Source organism: Fringilla coelebs, assembly GCF_963513975.1.
Source record: "Fringilla coelebs genome assembly, chromosome: Z".
NCBI lineage: Eukaryota > Metazoa > Chordata > Aves > Passeriformes > Fringillidae > Fringilla > Fringilla coelebs.
This window is the reverse complement of record NC_140031.1, coordinates 64,518,808-64,525,256: the sequence shown is the minus strand read 5'-3', so window position 1 is coordinate 64,525,256 and position 6,449 is coordinate 64,518,808. Positions and strand designations below refer to the sequence as shown.

Here is a 6,449-nt window from a genome sequence, read left to right as displayed (position 1 = left end):
ACAGAATTCAAGAAGCCTTTGGACAATGTTCTCAGGCACATGGTGTGATTCTCAGGGGTGTCCTGTGCAAGGATAAGAGTCGGACTCGATGATCCTGATGGCTTTCTTCCAACTCAGCGTACTCTGCGGTTCTGTGACCGGGACATGGCTTGGGCCCAGGCCTGTCGGGGGCTCCGGACCCCCTTCCGCCGGCCCCGCTGCCCGGGGGAGGGAAGGAGGGGGCGGCCGGCGCCGTGCCCGGGTGAGCGCCCCGCGCGCATGCGCCGCGAGCGCGGCGCCCCCGCTCGGCTCCGCTCGGGCCGCACTCGGCTATTTCCGCCTCTTTGTTTTAAACTCCGGGCCGAGCCCTTTAAATCCCCCTTTTTTCTTTTTAAAATTTTCTTGGGAAAGGGAAGAGGGGCCGGTGTTTCCCTCCGCCTCGCGTTTCTGACTCCTCTGCTCTCTGCCCTGCGGTGGCGCTCGGAGAAGGACGGGCCGGGGAGCGGAGGGTCGGCGGCGGCGGGGGGAGCCCCCGCTGTAGCCCCGAGCGGCGGCCGCGCCCCCCCCGTCAGGTCAGTGCAGGGCCGGGGCGGGCGTGGGGGTCCCGGCCTTGCCCCGCCGAGGGGCTGGGGGCAGCCGAGGGGCTCGGGGGCGGGGCGGGCCCGCCGCCCCCCCGCCCGCCTGCGGGGTATTTGCGGTGTGGGCTGCGGGGTGAGAGGAGGGGGCGCGGGGCTTGCGGGCGGAGGGGCTTCTCCGCCCCGACGGCTTAGGGGGCTGCGGAGGAGCGGGCCGGGGCTGGGGGGGGGCTGCGCTGGAACTTTCGGGGCGGGCGTGGGGTGATCATAGGCGGGGTGGGGGTTTGGTGGGGTTCCTCTCCCGAAACTGTCAGGGAGTCTCCGTGGGCCAGGGGAGCCGCGTCCCTGTCCTGCCGCGTGTGCCCCCCGCGGGGAAAGGCGGTCTCGGGTGCTGGGGGAAAGGAAACCCGCACACCCCCGCCCCACCCGTTCCTACCCTCGGGAGGAGTTGCCGGTTGTGTGGAGGGGCCTGGGCAGGGGACAGAATCCCACGGCTTGGGGAGAAAGGGTCTCTTTGAGTGGAGGGGTGAAGATGGCGTTTCCAGTAAGGTGGAGATAGAGGGGACACGTCCCTTGGGTGTGCGACTTCAGCCGTGCAGGTATGTGGCTCCAGTGCTGTGTATCTATGATATGAAGTTGTGAGAAATAGGAAATGAATCGGTACTCATAGGTAAGAGTACAGGGGCTTGAATTGTTTTACAGCCTGAAGTCTGTAGTCTGTTTTACAGTCTGGAGACAAATGTACATATATGTGCACACACACACGGAGACATATATACGTGTGTATGTGTTCAGTATCAAGAAATTTGGAAAGTTTTCTAAACCACTGAATTCTAGTAGTTTGTGGTGTCACATTTGGCCTTTTAAGTTGGTCACTTCTAGCCTGAAAGTGTTACTTCAGTGTCCTGTGTGGAAAGTTTTGCATGTCCAAAAGTTAATAAGGTTCAAAGGAAGTTTGATTATTGAGGGGTTGTCAAGCGCTTGGATGTTCTTTTGCTGCTTCACATATTTGCAATTTCCTTTTTTTTTCTTTTTTCTTTTTTTTGGTCACAAAACTGTTTGTGCAGGCTCTCTGTCAGATCGGTTTAGGCTCTTCCTGCTTTCTGTATGAAATGCATGCCTCTGAGAAACCAGTTCAAGAAATTCTGGTTTATTACCCCTACATTCTCTGGAATGTTCTGAAAATATTTTCTTTGGTGTTTTTTAAAATAATACTGTGTATTTTCTTCCAGAGTATCACAGAAGAATTAAGTCCATGGATGAAAAGCTTTGAATAAAAAAAAAAAAAAAAGTGGAGATAAGCCTTTATGTTTAAGGAGCATCCCATGTATGCATCCTCCATTATAGATTGGTTTTGTTTATATAGAATGAACAATTAAGCATGTGGTAGCTATCTTGTTAGGAGTTGTTTTAGTACTAGGTACTGGGCTGTTAAAAGATTATTATTCGTTATTTTAGGGTAGGATACTTTTAAAGTTTTGTACTCATTCTTTTAGTATCAGATTAGAATCTCAGCTGTGGTACTCATCATGTGTCTCATAAAGGTGCTCTGAAATTCATAAAATTCTTTCCTGACAAGGGGAATAGAAACAGAAACTTTGTACCCTTTCAGTAAAATTGCTATTTCTTTTGAAGCTATACTTGTAGACAGTTTATAATGTGTTTAAGGGAAAACAGAAGCTGTGCAGAACTCAAGGTACATGGTGGAAAAACCTAGGATGCATTGGAAGAGGGTCAGGCAACTTTCTACAGAAAGCTTGGAAATAAAACATGTCATAAACCAGGTCTTGAGGAAAATCTATTTGATTTCTTTCTGTGGACTGATCTGGCTGATTTGATCTTGTTACTCTGCTTTCACCATCAAAAATCAAGACTGAACACTTGTAAATGTTACAGTAAAGCCCACTTCGAGTTTGCGATTATCCTAGCCTAATAGTAATGCCAAGAATGGCAGAAATTAATTGCTATGGTATGAAAGATTTCTGCTACTAAGAGGCTATGAAGTACAGCATTTAGTTGCTGCAGCTGTCCTGCTCTTACATCTCCTGTCCACTTATATGATTTAGAGGAGGTGATCTTAAAGCTTTATATTTGAGATACAGGTAAGTTTTCTTGTCAAGAACCATTCTACACTTGCTTTAATAGCTTTCATTTCTTTTTTCCCATATGGCCATTTAATCTAGGTAGTGTGGCCTTTTTAGCTTTTGTCATGTAATGAACTCCCAGGACTGAAATAATTCTGGAATAAATTCCTGAACTCCTTGGGTAATACTGTGAGAAGAAGTTGAAGCATTTCCATTGAAACTCTTAAGTGGAGCTATTAAGCTCCAACCTACGAAGTGGCTGTGGACATGATGTTTTGAAAAGCATGCATGTTGATAGCCTTTCACTCTACAACTATTGTTCTAAATTACTGTACCAGCTTACAAGAAAGTGTAAGGATATGTTGTATTTTATAAAATAAATATTTTCTCTACTTCTTGCTTTGGAACTATTGTTGTTTGGTACATGTATCTAGCAAGTCAGTAGTTACCAAGTGGAAGTTTGTTTTGATAGTAGCATTTGGAGATGCAGTTGATTTAAGACTGTCAGAGAGTATATTAACCTAAACCCTAATCTCTTTTTGTTAGTGCTACTAAGGATGTTCAGTGAAGTTTAAACTTCTCTGATTTGCTGGGTTAGGTTTGTTGTCATATTTAAAGGAAATGGGGAGGAAAACCTTCTCAGGGCAGTTTGACTGCAGTAGGTTAGAAGCCAGGCAGAAGGTGCCCATACTTTCTAGCTTACACAAGACTTTCTTGGAAGCTCTGTCTTGAAGTAGTTTTGCATTACTTACACCACCCTTTTTAAAATACAACTTGCTGTATTAGACTGCAAGTTTAGGTAGTACGTGAAGGTCTTACAGGCAGTACAAGAGAAAAAAGAATCAGGTTATTCTGTGTTAAAAGCATTTTCACCTATTGTGATATGTAACACATTTTCATTGCTACCTGAAGAAACACTATAAATAGTGGTTTGTTCTGTAATTGCTCTGAAGAGCCTAGAGAAAACTTGCTGCTTTTATTGAAATTCATAGAATCATAGGATGTTTGGGTTGGAAGGGACCTTGAACATCATTTTGTTTCAACTTCTCTGCTGTGGACAGGGACATCTCCCACTAGACCCAGTTCTCAGGGCAGCATCCAAATTGGCCTTGAACACCTCTAGGGACGAAGCGTCCACAGCTTCTGGCAACCTATTTCAGTGCCTCACCACCCTTACAACAAAGAATTTCCTTGCAGTATCTAATCTAAACCTCCTGGCTTTCACTTTGAAATCATTCCACCTTGTCCTGTCAGTAAATGCTCTTGTAAAAAATCCTTCTCTTTTCTTGTAGGCTCCCTTCAAGTACTGGAAGGCTGCTATTAGGTCACCCTAAAGCTTTCTCTTTTCCAGACTGAGCAACCCCAGTTTGCTCAGCCTTTCCTTGTAGGAGCTGCTCTAGCCCTCTGATCGTTTTGATGGCTTTCTCTGGACTCACTGCAACAGGTTCATGTCCTTCCTGTGTTGTGACCCCAGAGCTGGATGCAGGGTTAGGGTTAGACCCATGTGGGGTCTCACCAGAGCACAGCAGAGGGGCAGAATTCCCTCCCTCACCCTACTGGCCACCACCGGTAGCCCCTTCTCCCCAGGGCTGCTCTCCATCTGTTTGTCTGCCAGCTTGATTGGCTCACCAAAGCTTCCAGGTCTGGATGCAGCTCTGAGCTCTTGCTCCGGAGTCCGTGAGCTTGGGAACCCGCCTGTACATCTTGATCTAGTGCTCACCCCCACACTTACCTCAGTCATTGCTGGTGATGCTGCCTTGTTGTCTGACTGAAAATTAGCTTTTCTGAAGTCAATTTTACTGAAAAAGTGCATCTGTACTTAAATCAACAGAATATGAAATTGAAATACTCAGTGTGGTGGGAACTAATTGGACTGAAAACCTTATGTGCTACTGATAGTTTGGCTGAAGTTTGTAGGGACAGTTGAAGTTTGTTTTGCAATCATACTGAAGAGCCAGCATTGTAGGAACAAATAAACCAGCAGTGAGTTCTTCAATGGCATTTTCTTTCCACATCTGCCTTTTCTTTTTTCTCTTTAATCAGAAATAATACTTTAGACTTGGAACTTCAAACTATATGTAGGAACTTAAGGGTCTCTTTATTCCTTTGACAAACACAACACATACTTTTCAAAAGTAGGGGGTGGTACAGATCATTAAAAGTAGGGGGAATGACAAACTCTGGTGAGCTCAAGTTATTTGTTCTTTGTGCCAGAAAATGACTGTTCTCACAGTTATGACTGCCTCTTTCAAATCACAATTATAAGTTGATGGAGCCAGTGGGGGAAATTGTTGAGGGGGTGGGGGTGAGAACTGGAGTAAATCAAGGTACCATTATGATAGTGCAGGAATTCTAAGGAAGAAATATGCAAGACTGATAATCAGTCTTTTTTGAAGTTTTGTTGCCAATAGAAGAACTTAAACTAACTCTGACACTATTTTTCATCTCTGCAAAGTGGCATGGAGAAGACTTAACGACCCTGCAGACATCCATATTGGATGATCTTAAGAGATAACTATTTTGTATTCTTAATTTTTAACTGATGGTAACTTAGAACTTTGTCTACATTAAAAGGGTCTGGCAGCAGTAAGGATCCTTCTTGTTTGATAGTGAGACTGTCCTTGTTGGTGGAAACTGTTGCTTTATGAATAGCATTAAGTTCATTTTGATTTAAGACAGAAAGCATTCTGTGTATGTTTGTCAGTGAGAAAATGCTGTGCAGTACCTGAGTAATTAGGAGAGGAAATGTTAATTTTTTAGGTTCATGGAATGAGTTTGATGTTATTTGCTATCTTGCAAATGGCTGTTTTGGCAAGATTTTCCCTTAAGAACTTTTTTTTCTCTCTACCTAACCAGACAGAATACAATATCTTCTCTAGTTGATTATTATCTGGTACCATCAGTTATTATATGTAATGCAATTTTTGTTTGATTTATAATGATATTATACCAGTACAGGTCATCTTTGTTATTCTTTTACAATATGCATGCAAACAATACAGTTTTTGTGATCACGAATGTCATTTTTTCATGCAAATGTGTCAGTGCAGTGTTTGATGAATTTTCAGGGCATGTGTTGTGCTGTACAATTTTTTCTGGTTTGTCACCTGAAAGAAGAAGTTGGTAGATACAGTACAGCTGGCTAAGTTATAAATTTTTTATTTATGAATAATTGTCTGTGACACTTACTGTTGTATTTGAACTATTGAGTACACAGATTGGCATAATAAAAGCCATGGGTCAGTTGATTACTTAGTTAAACTACAATGCCAGATTTATTTTAACTGACTACACAAATGTTTTTACAATAAAAAATTATTTGTTTTACTGAGCAGTTGCAATCAGTAGAACCGATTTGAGGAACAGGATTTTTTGTTTTTTTTTTTTTTTTCAACATACTGTCCATACAAAGTATTGTCTTTCATTCCTTCAGAGTGACTTTTCCCAAAATTCATTGGAACATTGAGACATTTAGAAGCTTAAGCTCTGTCAGGGCAATAACATCAAGATGATCTGGGATCTTAACTTCTGCATTTTAGATGATTGTGTTTCCTACTTTTTTGTTGTGATAATAACTGGATTTTCTTTTATTTACTTTTTCCCCCTAATATATAAATTATATTCTGGACACAAGGACCCAGGTATTGATTCCAGGATTCAAAGTAGGAAGAGGTAAGGAAATTTTTATGTGCTGTGTAAGTACCTAATCATGCATGCTGCTAAATGTATATATGCCCCTGTTCCTATCCAAGTATTTACATTTTAGAACATAACTTCTCTTAAATCTGTATCTGTTAAAGATACTTCTAAT

The 6,449-nt window shown here is 43.1% G+C and overlaps 1 protein-coding gene across 2 annotated transcripts in view; it reads left to right on the top strand.

Moving 5' to 3' along the window:
- Positions 1-371: 371 nt before the first annotated feature.
- Positions 372-6,449, top strand: part of PCGF3 (polycomb group ring finger 3) — a gene marked incomplete at its 5' end in the record, with an annotated part of 55,796 nt that continues 49,718 nt past the window's right edge. Inside the window, 2 exons of one of the 2 annotated variants that reach the window (XM_084225184.1) lie at positions 372-551; positions 6,273-6,310. Of the gene's footprint in view, positions 552-5,697; positions 6,311-6,449 lie in introns of those variants that run through there. The other variant, XM_084225183.1, reaches the window with a different exon arrangement.